We start from the raw sequence: 17,854 nt of genomic DNA, 5'->3' as shown, positions 1-17,854 counted from the left end.
TCTATGTTTGAATGTTAGACTATTAGCAAATATACATTAAAAACTTTCTTATAGCAACAATCCTCACATAGACAAAAATCCTAATTAAACAACTAATTGGCCATGGAAATAGTTGTGTACACAAAAGCACAATTAATAAACTTGACAATTTTTCACTATTCACTAGGATACTCTCTATTTCTAAGAGGACTTTCCATATATGCTTGAAAAAGATTCACCTCAACCCATACTCATTCATTCTGAAATATTCCTTCTAAACTCTGTTTTCTTGCCTCTCTACCTTTCTTTCAAGACTCCCTTCAAATCTCTTCTTCTTCAGAAGGGTCCCTTCTCCTTTCTCCCCTGCCTCCCCCAGATCACCTTGTATTTGTAACAAATATATCTTGAATATTGATAGTTATTTGCATGTTGCCTTCCTTGTTACAAAGTGTTTTTGACTTTCTTTTGGCTCAATGACTGGCACATAGAGCTTTAAAAATACATGTTTTTTGACTGACTGAACAGGATGTCATGAATCCATAAATTGTCTCTTATCATGTTCTCAATATTCCTTCAGTCTTTTCTTTCCTATTCCTAGAGAATGAAGCCGATTATGTGCTAAAAGTTTGAGAAAGAGTACGAGATATAGGATCTGAGCACAGTGCCACATTCCAGAAGTCAACAGAGTAAATGGTGGCACCATCCAGAGATCAAAGACAAAAATTCCTCCTCTAATCAGAAAGATACTGGATCTAAGGGCTAAGCTTAAAGGAGAAAAAAAAATCCTCAGAAAAAAACATACTCTGGTCCAAAGCCAAAAAGCCCACAAAACACATCAGAAGAAGCAATGCAGCACTTATAGTACTTATAATAATGACAATTTGCTTCAAACAAAGAATTAACCCTGAATCCTTTCCCATGTCTCCAGCATACATGCAAACATAGCTTCCATAGCCCTATCTTGTTAAATAATTTGGTTTCTAAGCAATGGCCTGAAGAAAAGTCATTGATACTGAGAGTTCTTTTGCCCAGTCTCAAAGAAAGCAAAATAAGACTCATTAAATCTGAATTCATTCCATCCAGTCTTTACACAAATCAACAGAGTGCTGAACCTAGAGTCCAAAAGAACTGAGTTCTCAGACATTTATTAGCTATGTGAACCTGGGCAAGTCACTTTATGTCACTTAACTCATCTGTAAAATGAGGATAATAATAGTACCTCTCTCAAAGAGTTGTTGTAAGGATCAAATGAAATAATTGTAAAGTGACTAGTATAGGACCTGGCATATAGCAAATCCTATATAATTTTAGCTCTTATCATTATGATGATGATGATGATTAGCATTATTATTAAATTCCTGCTCTGTCATTTTTGTTGAGTCGTCATTTTCAGATCAATTTCTAGGATGAATCCATCAATTAAAATCGCTCTAAGCACCCTTAATTGACCACAACATTTCTTATTGCTGCTACCTATTCATTTTAGCTGAGTATCATCAGGCATATCAGGAGAGTGTAGCTAACAAGTATTCTGAGACTGCATGATCCTGGGTGAATTTATCAGACAAATTCACCCATGGCCACTTCAGACTGGACACTTTAGAAAATCAAATTTGCATTTTTAGAATCTGGGGGTACTCTGCTAACTTTGAATAACAGGTGAGAACCACACAGTTGGAAAATCTGACTTTGTATTATTCCCAAAACAAATATTAAGTTTTACTTCCTCTTCTTATGCCTTGACCTCAACTAACCTTTTCTCCCAAATTCGTTCCACTCTGTATTTTTGTGTCATCTACGCTCTGCTTCCATGTCAGAATATAAAATGATTACTCAGGGGGGCTGACCAGTTTTAACTAGATTACATTTGAAAAATACTGGGAAAATGAAAGTAACTTATACTGAGGAAGTTTCATCTGCAAACTTATCATTGTCTTTTAAAAAGGGGGATTTTCAAAGTGGTATAGTACTCTATATTTAGTTTACTAGCAAAACATTCTAGATGACAAGATTTTAAATTTCAAATTAAGGTCTTAGCGCTCTACAAAACACACACACATATACATAGAGTCATACTCGAAAAATAGAAAAAGTCTTTTCCATTCTAATCTTCTAGAGAAAACAAGTAAATTTTTAACATCATAACAAGTAAATTCTTACAATTAGAAGAAATTAATTTTAAATCTAGTTTTCTGTTCTATGAATTCTGCCAACCACACTTTTTTACTCAAAAAAAGACACAACTTTTCATGGGCTTGATGACTTCAACTAGAGGATTCCAATGACAAAAGTAATGGAAAGCATCTGAAGAGTGATTATGGGCTTTGCTTTCTGAATCTGCCTGAGAGAAGCCATGTCTTTACCCTATGACTATCATGACAGAGGTCAAAGGCCTTTCATCTAATATTTAAAGTTGAAAAATTCCAAATAATCCAAGAAAATGTTCTAATGGCTTCAGACAGCTCTTGCCTTTATTTATGATGCAAGGAGTGATAAAGTGGAGACTCTGTGTGTAGTGTGATATGCTCCACACTAGAAAGACACAACTAATGACTAGAGGTCTGGAATGTGGGGCTTCCTGCAGAGGTCACTTGGTCCAATCTTCTTTTGACAGGGTTAAGCTGCTTGAAGATTCCTTAGATAAGATTGTAGAGGAGACAGAGAAGACGGCAGAACTTAGTCCAATTTTACTGCCTCAAGACAAAAATGACAGGAAACAGCAAGCAGGAGAGAGAAAAATTAGGAACTTTGGAAATACAGGTATCAAGATGGAAACAAAAAGTCCCTTCTTTAATTAATTTTCCTACATTTTTTTGGTTTGATTGAAGGATCAAAGAAACTTTATGAAGAAATGATGATAATCTTAGAATATTCGTGAGCAAGGAAAATTTCAGGGTAGAAAGGAACTTTCCAAGATTATCAACCTGAAACATGGTATCTCAGGTGGAACAGACTTTAGACATCATCTAGTCTAGTCCCCCCCATTGTACAGATGAGGAAAGTGCGGATAACAGAGATTAAATGACTCAATCAGAGTCATTTTTTTTAAAGTGGTAGATCTGGGATTTGAACCACGTTCTCTGGTTCCATATCCAGCACTCTTTGGCTACTTCATTATGAAATTTCTCAGTGATTTGAATACCTTAAAAGAGGATACCACTACAAGTAATATCACCTATCTATTACTGCTCCCCCCCCCCCCAAAAAAAGCTAAAATTAAAGTAATTGGAATTAGATAGACCACTGTTTATCTAGAGAGGAGAATATAAGGTTCAGTTTAAGTTCATATGCAAATCAGAAAAAAGAATCACAGAATCTTAGAGTTGGAAGAGATAATGAAGACCATCTAGTCAAACTCCTACCTAAAACAGGAATCTATTCTAAAACTTCTCCCTTAGATTGTAAGTTCCTTGAGGGCAGGCACTGTCTGTTACCTCTTTTTCTATGTCCAGAACTTGACACAGTGTCTGGCACATATTTGACACTTAATAAATGTTAAATCAATTTTCTGTTCTATGAATTCTGCCAGCTCTTTTACTCAAAAAAAGATACAATTTTTCATGGGCTTGGCAACTTCACCCAGAAAACTGATTTATTGGTTAGTTCAAGTGGTAAATCAACTTTTACTTAAAGATCCTCAACTATTGAGAACTCACAATTCCCCAAAATAATCCATTCCACTTCACTATTGAAGAATTTATTAGCCAAATGAATTAACCCAATTGGCTGGTCCAGTAGGCGGGCTTAGAATCAGGAAGACTCATCTACATGAGTTCAAATCTGGCCTTAGATACTTACCAGCTGTGTGACTCTGAGCAAATTACTTAACCCTGTTTGCCTCAGTTTCCTCATCTGTAAAATGATATGAAGGCGGAAATGGCAAACCATTCTAATAGCTTTGTTAAGGAAACAACAAAAGGGGTCACAGAGAGTCAGACATGACTGAAAAAATGATACAACTTCCCTGTAAATTCCAGTGAAAGAAAAGTTACTTGAAAACAAGCTATTATTTTATTTTTGGTTTTGTATGCCCACAGTGACTTCTTCATAGCATGAGGCTTAACAAACATTTCTCATATTGAAATTCTTGATACACACCCCTAGCTCCCATCTTCAACCCAGTTTCAAAAAAAAAACTAACCTAATCTAGTTTTGAATTTCCATTATGGATGAATGTTCTATATGTTTTTTAACACCTTTTTAATTTTTATTCTTTGTTCTATTTTCATTATTCTATTTTAAGTCAGATACATATGTGCTACAATAAATGTAAAAATGTAAAAAAACTGCACCAATCCAAAAGAATGCATGTTCAAGTTTCCAATCTGCCTACCCAAGAAATTTGTAGATTTGGCCAAATCACAAAATTTCTTTGGTCCTGAATTCTTCAATCTGTAAAATAGAACTAAAAATTATTTATCTACTTAAAGTCAGAAGACTAGACAGATGATTGTGTAGGATCACAGACTTCTAGAATTTCAGAAATGGAAGATATATGTGGTCCAAAAGTTTTTTTGACCTCTTTATTGTATGATCTCCAGACATTCAGAGAATTCCCAGGGAAGATCTTACATGTATGGATCTACTATACATTGTACTGAGCAGCCTAATTCTAAATCATGATGCTTCATTTTTAGTATTCCTTTTCTAAGAAGAGTATTGATAAGCTTGAAGGTTTCCAAAGCAAAGCTTTAAGGTTAGTGAGGCAATTTGAAATCATGACACGCATTGGTGAGAAAACTTAGGGTAAAGTAGGGCATAATGAATGTGTTTAACTATCTAAAGGTCTTTCTCACATGGAAAGATTTTGACTAATCTGGCTGCTTGATCCTGGGTACCTTCCTTATCCTCTCACTGCTTTATGTCAAAGGTTTCAAACACAAATTGAGAAATATTCAACAAAAATGAATAAAAATATAATAAGATATAAATAATATAAATACATGGATAGAAAACAAAATTAATTAAGATATAATCAAGTCCCTTAATCAATTTATAGGAAGAGAGAATACGAATGTGCACAAATATAATGAGTATGTTGAAAAAACCAAATGTCTTGAGTGTTCTGAAGAAGGTAGACAAGGCTGGAAGATGGGGTAAGGATAAATTAAAGTGGTGGCAATAGTGATAGAAAGGAAAGTATTGAAAAGAGTGTTCATAGAGAAAGACTCTCTAGGTCTTAGAAATAGATTAGTTAGGAGGAACTGAGAAAAGGAAGAATCAAAGATGGACAGCTGAGAAAATGGTGTCACCATTAAAGGAAAGTAGGAAAGAAATGCCGATTTCAATGGAAATATGATGAGTTTGATTTTGGACATAGAATCATAAGATGCTAAAGCCAGAAATGACCTTAGAGGTATTGACTTTTAGATTGCGATATTAATAAGACACTTTGAAATGTGGGTTTGAAACTCAGATGAAAAGATGGGGAAATATAGATTTAGGAGTTATCTGAGCTGAGGTATTATTTAAAGTGATGAGAAATGGGTGAGAAAACTCTGAGGGTAGAACAAGAGGAATTTGAATTTAGGAGGTAAATAGAAGATGAGGAGTTAATGAAGAAGGCAAAGAGGTAAATGACAGGATCAAACCAGAAAAGTAAAAAAAGATGAGAAAGAGGAAAAGACAAAAATTGTGTCAATTGGGACATAGTGAACACTGCTTATCATTGGGGACAGAAACCATATTTTGTAATGACTTGAGAAGTAAATGATAAAAAAAAGTGCAGGCATCCAATATAGACTATTCATGGCAAAGAATGGGAAGAGAACATAGATTTAGAGAATACCGGAGTTGAGGAAAACTTTTTTCTTCTTTAAAGAAATCCTAGTTCAAGTACAATTATATTGAAGGTTGAAAAGATGAACTAACAGATCGCAATGATCCCTTCTGTCTCTATGATCCCATAATGAAAAAAAGCATCTAGACAGAGCACAGTCTGTCATATGGATCAAAATAATATTGCCATCTGTAATGAAAGTACTTAGTCACCAAGGCAGCAGGAAGCTTATCTCACTTATCTCATACCTAACATGACTCCTCAAAGCTAAGCTGGTCTAGTGGCTAGAATCTAATAGCATCACAAATAATACATGACACAAATGCTAAAAACATGACAGAGCACTGACATTTCACCATTTTGCTTCAATGCTATTTGACATTGAAAGCTGGAGGAGGAAGTGGAAATATACAAAAATAAGAGAAATGTAGTCATTGTGTATGTTCGTTCAGAAAATGTTTGCAATAAGAATTCCCTCCAACGTATTCAGATGATCCTGAACCGTCTGAGTTCATATCAACTCAAAACTGATGACCTACTTTCATCAAATATCAAAAGATGACCTATTTTCTCCTCATGGTATGATAATCAGATTAATGTCAGCATTTTCCCAGACATGGCTTTTCCCTAAGAAAGCTACTTTTTGTGATTTAGTTGTTTTCAGCAATGTCTAATTCTTTGTGATCCCTTTTGGGGTTTTCTTAGAAAAGATGGTAAAGTGGTTAGTCATTTCCTTCACCAGCTCATTTTAAAGATAAGGAAACTGAGGCAGCGTTAAGTGACTTGCTCAGGGTCACACAGCTAGTTATTTGAATTTAGGTTTTCCTGATTGTAGAACTAACTCTCTATCCACTGTACTACTTATCTGCCTCTTCCAAAAGGATATTACCTAGGATATATGTCTACATGGATTGCTATACTGTATGTAAAAGGCAATACTTTTTTCTTCATGTAGTATCCACAAAGTAAAGAGAAAACAAAGATGGGGAATTTTCTTTGTAGCCAAGAAAAGAAAAGTTCCACTAATATATCTGTAGACACATAATGTCTACATATCTACCCAGATGAAGTTATCTATCACTTTAGACCTTGGTACCTCATCTCCTACCTTAAATCTTTATATAGATCACTAACTACCAAATCCAGATCTTTGGCATTTTATATTGCTGACTGCAACTTCCCTCTTGAAAAATCATCCTTAGCTTCCAATCACTTCTCTCTCTCTGGACTCTAATCCTATGTCTGTGTTTTACCTCATTAACTAGAGTTATTTCCTCCCATTATCTAAATATTTATGTTCCCCAAAGTTCTGTCCCTTGGCCTCCTTTTCTCTTTATACCTTCTCACTCCACATCCACTGCAGATTCAATCTCTTTTTCCAGTTCTAGTCTCCCAACTTTTAATTGCTTACTGGGCATCTCCATCTGGAAATCACACTGACTCTTTTAAAGGGATAAAAGGCAAACAAAAAAGGGCACCTTCTTCTATTTCTTCCCAATCTCCAAATTTCTCTTCCTCCTATATTCCCTATCTATGTTAATATCCCCAGTAAACATCCTGGTTACCCAGGCTTATCTTTGTCTCCTCCCTCTTTCAACTTCCACATCCAATCAGTTTGTCAAGTGCTGTTGATTCTTTGAATTCAAAATATTTTTCACATCTCTCCCTTCCTATTTAGTCTTATTGATACTGTCTGAGTTCAAGAACTAAACACACCAAACCTATGCCTGCCTGCTTTTAATTCAATCTCTTTTGATTTTACAGATGCTGAGTTCCTGAGAATTGAAATAAAATGGCTAAAAGCACACAAATAGGAAGTGGTACAGCTAGGATTCAAAGACATGGCCTCAGACCCTAATTAGTTACATTTTCACTATATTTTATATTATTCTGTGTCCCCCATTTATTTCAGTGTCTTGCACACAGTAGGTGCTTAGCATTTGCGCATGATGATAATGATCTTGATATTTACACATACAGAAGTGCTTGCCTAATATCTCCTAATTATGGTACCATTGGGTGGATTAGATGTACTTGTCTAATATCTCCTAGTTATGGTCCTATTGGATGGACCATCTTGTTAGCTTCTTGAGTCTTCTCTCTCCCAATATGAATCTCTTTATATCCATTAAGAACCCACTATTTGGTATTCTCTTTCTTCCTTCTTTCCTTTCTTTATGACTTTTTTGTGGCAATGAGAGTTAAGTAACTTGCCCAACTAATAAGTGTCTAAAGCCAGATTTGAACTTAGTTCTATCTAATTCAAGGGCTGGTGCCCCATCCACTGTGCCACCTTACTACCCCAGATAGCACTATTTGTTGATCAAGTGGCATAGTTTTGTTTTGTTTTTTTTTACACTAAGTATCCTGAGGAAGAAAAAGCAGAAAACTATTTCAGCACTGACCTTAAACTTGAAAATAGCCATTCAACAAAGGGAAAGTCTGATTCAGATTGATAATGCTTTCTCCAGTCCCATTCCGTTTCTTCTTTCCTTTCTCTTTTCTCAGTTTGGCACTTTCCAGATTCAATTCCTTACTCCAAAAATTAAAGCCAGAAATTTGAGCCTGGATAGGGGCAGGCAGCTTTGAGTTAGCAAGGAGAGGTATTCACTCATGAATCCATGGCACAGCAATCCAGAGCAGCTCCAAGTTCTGAAGCCAACTCCTCCAACCCTCCTCTAAAAGGTCATAACCCTGTACAAGATCTTCCTCAAGTTGAAGAGCTGGCTTTATTCAATAGGCTTCATTTTTCAGGTTGTAATTTGTCTTTCTTTCCACTAAATCCCACCTTCTCCAATCAACCTTCCCACCAATTATTCTTAATTGTTTCTGTATCTGTTTTATTTGTACATAGTTGTTTGCATGTTGTCTCCTCCATCAGATTGTAAGCCCCTTGAAAAAAAGGACTGACTTTTACTTTTGCATCTATAGTATTTAGCACAGTGCTTGGCACAAAGCTGAAGATTAATAAAGGTTTATTGACTAACTCTAATCCCTGCTTTAGACAAATGTCATTTTGGTAAGGTTAATGTCCTTATTGGACAGTCCCAGAACATTCATCAAAGTAGATGTGAGAGTGGGAGCAAGAAAAATATTCTGGAACATCTTCATGTACACTCATCGACTATTTGGCTACAACTCTCTATTCATTAGTCAGCCAATATTCATGTTAAACCTCTTATCTTCTCCCTGAGATTAGTATGTGTCCCAGGGTGAGGGGTGATAGCAACTTGGGGAACAGGAGGAAAAATAATAGATCTCAGATGGTGATCACCATGTTTTTCCCCTTTTTTAAATGTGAGAAAGTCACAAAAGATGACAGAAAGGTGACAAAATCTGTATATGGTCATACTGGATTGAAAAATGATGGTTTCTACAATACACTTTAATAAAATGTTTCATGAAGCAGCTATGGTATTGTCATTAAGACTTAGCCCTGGGAAATATATGCATGATTTAATTCCTCCTCAGCCAATTATACCCATTTTGTAGTCATAAGCTGAATATCTTTCCCAGGTACAAAGAAATATTTAAAGTGACATCTCTAAAGAATTGTTGCTTAACGGGATTTATATTACTATTTTCTGAGTACTCTTACCCATAATATGATGAAAAGCTATGGTGAAAAAACATGTTAACCTAAGAATAAGCAAACATATTCTGTTCCTCAGACTCTAAGATATAAAATGAGGTTAATAGTAATATAGCTCAGGATCCTCTGGTCTATCATCCAACCTGCCATATTTAATTCTCAGTATTGTTGTGAAGGTGAAATGAGATAGGAGAGAGGGGAATGCTTCAAGAATTTAAACACATATGCCATTATTATCATGAGCCATCCCAGTGACTCCAACACCTCAATGAATCTTGATGGCTGTTGCCTCTTGGGCATCACATGCTCCATAACTGTGCCTTGATGTCTCCTCCATTCGCAAAAGTCTTTTTAGTTATAAACAGTCATTTTAGACTTTCAGCAATTCAATCTGCTGCTCTCTAATCTTTTTCACAATCTTACTATAAAGTCTGCTTTTATGGAGCCAGTTGGCTCTCAAATTAATTTTCCTTTTACTACAAATTGCATGACTGTAATCTCTGTCTAAAAATAGCAGCCAACTTTGTTAACATTTCACAGTGAGTAGCTGAATGGAGCTCTAGCCATTTTACTGGGAATCTCTGTGCATATGGGTGTGTGTATGTGCATGCTATTCCAACTTCATTAAGCCTTTTCCCCTCATACTCTGGGGTACTGGCTATCACTTTTTTGTTAAGGAATTTCTCACTCGAGCTACGTTACTAATAACCATATTAAGAATTCTTTTCAAAGACTAGGCCAGGCTCAGTAGATTCCTGGTGGATTCTCTTTTCATATAGCATCTATGAAAACTGAGACCCAGAGAAATGAGAAATGAAAGGTTCCAGAAAAGTTAAGTGACTTGATCGTCATCACACAGCTAGTATTAGGAGTGAAATTCAATAACAGTTTTTGTCCATCCATGTCCATAACTTTTCATATATCACACTAAGGTAAATGAGCACCAAATTCCTGAAGAAATTAAAATCAACCCTCTTGTGTGCTTTAAGAAAGAAGCCAATAGACTGTTCTACAGCCAACCAGTAAAGAGAATACTGCATGAAATTGTTAATATAATGCTCATAATAGGCTTCAAGAAATGAGATTAGTCCATATAAGAATAGTCCATAAATGCCTGTTTGAAAAGTTTGATCTGGAAGCAATTATTCTTGGTCCTTTATATCTTTCTGGGGGCACAAGGTATGTCTTTCTAAATCCTACTTCAAGGAATGGGACTGAGAGAAATGAAATAACTTTTTCAAGCTTACAACCTGGTAAGTATGTGAGGGAAGACTTGGAACCCAGAATGCTCTGTTCTCAACTCAGACTTCACTACCCATGTCTCCATTTTGCATCCAAATATGAGATAATAGTATTCTTAGAAGAGATGGAGTAAAAATTAATGTTTCCATCAGTTTATTTTTCAATTTCTATTAGTTCATAAGGTCTCTTGATAAATGTAAAAGCACTAGCACATTTTTTAAAGTTGCTTCCAGCATAGTAGAGGTCTTCGGTATTTTCTCTGTACCATTTCTAAAGATTTGTTTTCTACTTAACTTTATGAGTTGAAGTCAAAATATGCATAATGTATGTGCTATGTATATGTGTGTGTGTATTTTTCTAAAACACACTCTCTAGTGTTACCATGTACCTCTTCAAGAAACTTTTTGAAACTCTAAGTCAATTTTTAATATCCATGCTTTAGCTACAGATGAAATATTCAGTGGTTTTATCCTCAATCTCAGAAAGATTCAGATAGAGTTAGGAATAGTAAGGGGAAGGGAGAATGACATGAATTCTGCCTAGATTCCCCAAGAGAAGATTAAAGAGGGAGAAAAATGAGGGAATAAGCATTTATTAAGCACCTACTTTAGTCAGGTACTGAGTGTTTTACAAATATTAGGTCCTTTGATCTTCCAGGAAAGAAATGTACTTATTCTGATTCTTCTAGAAATAAGTACTGGGCACCTTTCTTTCTAATAAAGATCTTTTTGTGTGTAGATTAGACTAATTAAAGAGCTGAAAGTGTGGATTAACTCCCCATGAATACTGACCCACACAGTCTCACAAATTCTTCTTCACCAGTAGATGATAGCTAACAGTAGTTTCAGAAGAGATAAAAGGTAATTTGTTGACCACAGCTGTAGTGGGAAGAGTAGCAACTGCAAAGGGAGCTGATATTTTACCAAGGGAATTTAGAAAATTAAAGCCAAAGAGTCAATTAGTTGGGGGGAGGGCAGAATTATAGGAGATAATCCAACCACAACTATACCTATTGTCACCCTGAAGCATCAATTATATATATATATATATATATATATATATATATATATATATATATATTTACAAAACATATGCATTGCATGGAAAATTTTTCACATTGATCCTTGCAAAGCCTTCTGCTCCAAGTTTTCCCCTCCTTTACCCTACCCCTTCCCCTAGATGGCAGGTAGTCCAATACATGTTAAATATGTTTAAAATATATGTTAAATCCAATGTATGTATACATATTTATACAGTTATCCTGCTGCACAAGAAAAATCGGATCAAGAAGAAAAAAAAACACAGAAAGAAAACAAAATGCAAGCAAACAACAAAAGAAAGGTGAAAATGCTGTTTTCTGGTCCACACTCAGTTCCTACAATCCTCTCTCTGGGTGTAGATAACTCTCTTCATCACTGAACAATTAGAACTGGTTTGAATAATCTCACTGTTGAAGAGAGCCATGTCCATCAGAATTGATCATAGTATAATCTTGTTGTTGCCGTGTATAATGATCTCTTGGTTCTGCTAATTTCACTTAGCATCATTCATTTGAGTCCCTCCAGGCCTCTCTGAAACCATCCTACTGGTCATTTCTTATAGAACAATAGTATTCCATGGCATTCATATACCATAATTTATTCAGCCATTTTCCAATTGAAGGGTTTCCAGTTTTTTGCCACTACAAGAGAGATACCACAAACATTTTTGCACGTGTGGATCCCTTTCCCTCCTTTAAGATCTCTTTGGGATATAGGCCCAGTAGAAACACTTCTGGGTCAAAGGGTATGCACAGTTTGATAACTCTTTGAGCATAATTCCAAATTGTGGAGCATCAATTTTCAAGGGAATATTTGTGGGAATGTTATAAGATTATTTTACATGGAATAGCATATGCCTAGATTACCTTTAAAAAAAACAGAAAATTTTCCTCACTTTATAGTGAGGAAATATAGAAATAGAAATGATTTCAGAGTTATTCTTCTGTGTATGTGTATATCTTTGTGTATGTATGTACTTCTCTGAGTATTTGTTCCTACTCTTACCCTTTAATGTAAATTCCTTGAGGGCTGAGATTAATTTTTTTATTTTTCTTATATCACTTCCATTTCTGTATATATATCCCTGCTTTATCTCCTATATATCAAGTCATTCTTATTACCAAAAATAAAAAAGGAAATGAAATAAAAGCAGTTCCACAAAATTAATCAACACCTTAACTGAGTCTAATAGTATATGTAACGTTCTACATCCATCCTCTACCACCTCTGCAGAGAAGGGAGAAAAGGTGCATTTTAAGTATTTCTGTTAACTTCCAAAACAACTTGACTATCAGATCTTAATCAGAGATTTTTTGATGCAAGTATATCCTCCTAATCAACAGCTTCCTTTCTTGTTCTGACTACATTGATTTTATTCATATAAAAGCTTTCAAATTTCATATAATCATAGTAATCTAATCTTTCTTTTGTGACTGCTCCTATCCCTAAAGGTACCTCATATGATTCTATTCTAATTTTTTTAATGGTCTGACCTTTAATATTCAGATCACATGTTCAATTTAAGGTAATCGTGATATATGGTATAAGATGTTGATCTAAACTTAATTTCTGCCAAACTTCTTTCCAGCTTTTACAAGGATTATTTTCAATAATGTCTTGGTATCCCCAGAGCCCCATCCAATGTCTGGCTCATATGAAGCACTTTTTAAAAAGCTCGTTGAATTTAATTGAAATTGAACATATTAACTTCATGACATTTTAAGCCCTATGATCATAGATTTAAAGCTGGAAGGGACCTTAGGGATAATTGAGTCCAAATACTTCATTTTCCTTAAGGAAAACTTAGATTCAGATATTAAATGGTTTTTTTGGTGTCACAAAGCTGGTAAGTACCTAAAACAGTATTCAAACCAAGATCTTCCTGACTCCAAACCCAAACCTACATGGACTCAATAATGCTGTCTCTCAAAGGATTTAATCTCACTGAATCTCAGTTTCTACATACTTAAAATGGAAACAATATATACACAAACTTCCTCAAAGAGTAGTAGCTAAGCAGATTGTCACCCTTAAAGGCTTTATAGATACAAATTATTATTTAAAATGCATCGTTTAATTATATAATAATCAGTTCTGATGGATGTGGCTCTTATCAACAGCGAAGTAATTCAGGCCAGTTCCAATGATCTTGTGATGGAGGGAGCCATCTGCACTCAGAGAAAATACTGTGGGGTCTGAGTATAGATCACAACATAGGATTTTCACTTTATTTGTTGCTGTTTGCTTGCATTTTGTTTTCTTTTTTATTCTTTTCCTTTTTGATCTGATTTTTGTTGTGCAGCATGATAATTGTAGAAATATGTATAAAAGAATTGCACATGTTTAACATATATTGGATTACTTGCAGTCTAGGGGAAAGTAGGGGAACAAATTTGGAATACAAGCTTTTGCAAGGGTGAATGTTGAAAACTATCTATACATATGTTTTGGACAATAAGTTTTAATTAAAAATATATCTTTTATTCAAGTCTTCTTATTCAAAATAACTAATATGGAAATGTTGTGTATGATTGCACATGTAGAAATTATATCAAATTGCTTACTATCTCAGGGAGGAGAGAGGGAAGCAAGGAAGGATAGAATTTGGAACTCAAGACTTTTTTAACTTTTTTAAAATTTGTTCTAATTTGTAATTGCGGGAAAATAAAATATTATATTAAAATATATAAAATCTGAATTTGATTTAATTGAATCAATTGTAAGTTTTGAAACTATGTTTATTTTCTCACAATTTAATTTAAGTCTTAATTTAACAAGCTAATTTCTTTCTTTTTCTGTTTTATTGTGAATTTAACAATCATCAGCAAGCACAAACATTCCAATATACAAAGAACAAAAAAGAGTGTTATATGTAAAATCTTGAACATGGTTTGAAGTTTATTTTAAATATCTATAAAATTAAACCAAAAAAGTACTTTAAAAAATTGTACTAATTATATCCCCTTCTGAACTTTTTTATTTTCTTCAGTATATTTTATATTTAATTGATACTTCCCCTTCTCTGTCCCCCCAAATTTCTTGAAAGGAACTAGAGTCCTGATAGCTTCCACTTTAGCTCAATTTCAGGGGTAAGGGGAAGGGAGGCAAAGGCAAGGCAAATAGAGCTCTGGATCTGGAATCAGGAAGATCTGAGTTTAAATTGAGCTTTAGACACTAACTGTGCGACCCTGGGCAAGTCACCTAATCCTGTTTGCCTCAGTTTCTTCATCTATAAAATGAACAAAAGGAAATGTCAAACCAATCTAGTATTTTTGCCATGAAAACGCCAAATGGGGTCAGAGAGAACAGACATAAATGACTAAACAATAACAGCAGCAGCAAAATACATAAGAATTTGTCCTTTTCCTCCCAATCCTGCCCCTATTATTATTTATCCTGCCAAAGTCTATAAACTTAAATTAAAACATTTAACCTTTTGGAATCTCAGATGAATAAGTAAAAATCAAGGCCATAATTAGCTAGTGCTGATGAAATCCAATGAAAGTGTTAAGTGTTACACATTATTGCTTTATTTGGGGATTCCTATATTTTAAAAAAATGGTTGTTTCAAGTCATTAGATCTAAGCATACCACTCTTTGCCTATGTTATACATGCATACACATGCACAAAGAAAGTCCTTTAAGAAAAAGATATATATATATATATATATATTATTTTAAACATCAATTAAGTGTATGTGAAGTTCAAAGTTTTTCAGTGGCATATTTTTGGCTGCCTGAGGTGGTGAGCATTGGCCAGGACTGTATTTAATATGGGGACAATATCCCACATGCTTTAGTCTGCAAACTATCCATCTGCAAGGTAGATTTTATACTTAATACATAATGTTAGTCTTGGACTCTTTTCAGCTTTGGTCCGTAAAAGCCATCTGAACACCCTTGAACAGATTTCCTCAAGAGGGAAGAACTGAGAGGCCAAAGCACTTGGAAAGGAACCTCAATACTCTTTGGCTCTATCAGTCTGACACCTAATAGGGTTGACTCAGCCCTTCATCCAGCTGAGCGTGTTAAACTGTCAATGTGCCGCCCTACCCACCACTCTACTCTTCAGTACTTAGCCTTTGAGGTGGCAACACCTTTGCTGAGGTTCTGCAGTGACATCAAAAATTAGTTCTGGCCAAAGAAAGGAGTTGACCAAGCCATCTTGGCCAATTTTCGGACTCTTTGAATATTTCAAAACTTAGCTATTTTAGATACTACAGGGCATAGATGAGGTGTATTTTTTGACTCAATATTACAGAATTTAATGGTATCTATCAAATAGGTACCAAAGCTAAGAAATCACAGATGTCACCTCCCAGGACTTTTTCACAACCAGAATTTAAAAGGAGATAGATATACTCCAGTCAATTACACTATTACTTTTAACCCCAAAATGAAAACTCCTAATTTGAGAAATTACTGAAAAGAGCAGTATACGCATAAATTATGTTTGTCCATCTTTAAAACTTAATAGCATTTTTATTTTTTTCCAGTGACCTGTAAAGATAGTTTTGAACATTCATTTTTGTAAGATTTTGAGCTCCAAAATTTTCTCCCTCTCTCTTCCCTTCCCCCAAGGCAGCAAACAATCTGATATAGAATATTCATGTACAATCATGTTAAACATATTCCCACATTAGTCATGCTGTGAAAAAAGACTCAGAACAAAAAGGAAAATCATGAGAAAGAAAAAAAAGTGAAAATAATACACTTCAATATGCATTCAGAGGCAGTTCCTTCTCTGAATGGGATCAGCAATTTTCCATCATGAGTTCCTTGGAAATGTTTTGGATCATTACACTGTTGAGAATAACTGAGTCTATCATAGTTGATCATCACACAATGTTGCTGTTACTGTATACAATATTCTCCTGGTTCTGTTTATTTCATTAAACATCATTTCATATAAGTCTTTCTAGGTTTTTCTGAAATCTGCCTGTTCATAATTTCTCATAGAACAGTAGTATTCCATTACATTCAATGGCCACAACTTATTTAGTCACTGCCCAATTGATGGGTATTCCCTTAATTTCCAATTGCCAAAAAGAGCTGCTATAAATACTTTTGTACTGTGGATCCTTTTGCCTTTTTATCTCTTTGGGATAAAGATCTCGTAGTGGTATTGCTGGATCAAAAAGGTATACACAATTTTATGGCCCTTTGGGCATAGTTTCAAATTGTTGGTTGGATCAGTTTACAAGTCCATCAACAATGCATTAGTGTGACAATTTTCCCACAGCTTCTTTAACATTTATCATTTTCCTTTTTCTGTAATATTAAGGAATCTGAAAGGTATCGGGACTAGTAAATGCTTAAAAACTAGACTTCAGGGGAAAAACATTCTAATATACTTTTCAGCTTTACCTGCATTATTAACATTCTCTTCATCACTTTCTTAAGTCTTATTATTTCTCCATTACTATCTGAAATCTATTTATTGTAAAATAATGCAATCAAAGTCTAACTTGCCAATTTCGGAAGTAAAAATGCGTATTCTGACAATTTGACAACAAGCACCAGAACAGCCATGCTCCCAAATCATTTAAAAAGTATGAGATACTTGTGAAATGTATTTACTAAGATGTTCTCAGAAGTGTGCCCCTCTATTTGAAATATTTCTTCATTAATTATATAACAAGGAGAATTTTCACATAAGTAAATTTCAACAAGTTGACAAACAACCATTTATTAAGTACGAGGTATATGCAAAGCATAATTCTAGTTAATGGGGATTGCAAATCAGAAAAAACAAGTTATTGCCTTTTTTAGAAGTTTACATTCTACTAGGTGAGAAATATAAATTATAATCAGATAATTACAACATAAGATAATTTCAGGAGGAAGAAAACATTTACTTGGAGAAACAGAGAAGGTTTCCTAGAAAAATTAACATAAGGGTGACTCTTAATGAAAGTCTAGAATTCTGGCAGGTAGAAGTGAGGAGGAGTTACATTATAGGAATGGAGGGTAGCTTGTGTGTATACATAGACAGAAGGTTAAGAGCAGGGAAAAGTTTCTAGGCCATTTAAACCTATTAAGGGGAGAAATGTAAAATAAAGCTGGAAGGATAAATTAGAACCCAATTTTGAAAGGGCTTGAATGCAATTCAAGAAGTTCATATTTTATCCTAGAAGCAAGAGAATTGTTAAAGATTTTTGATCAGGGCAATACCTTAGTCAGTCCTCTGTTTTAAGATTATTTTGACAGCTGTGTGTGACA

Source organism: Sarcophilus harrisii, chromosome 3, assembly GCF_902635505.1.
Source record: "Sarcophilus harrisii chromosome 3, mSarHar1.11, whole genome shotgun sequence".
Taxonomy (NCBI): domain Eukaryota; kingdom Metazoa; phylum Chordata; class Mammalia; order Dasyuromorphia; family Dasyuridae; genus Sarcophilus; species Sarcophilus harrisii.
The sequence above is the reverse complement of the archived record's forward strand: the minus strand, read 5'-3'. Positions refer to the sequence as shown.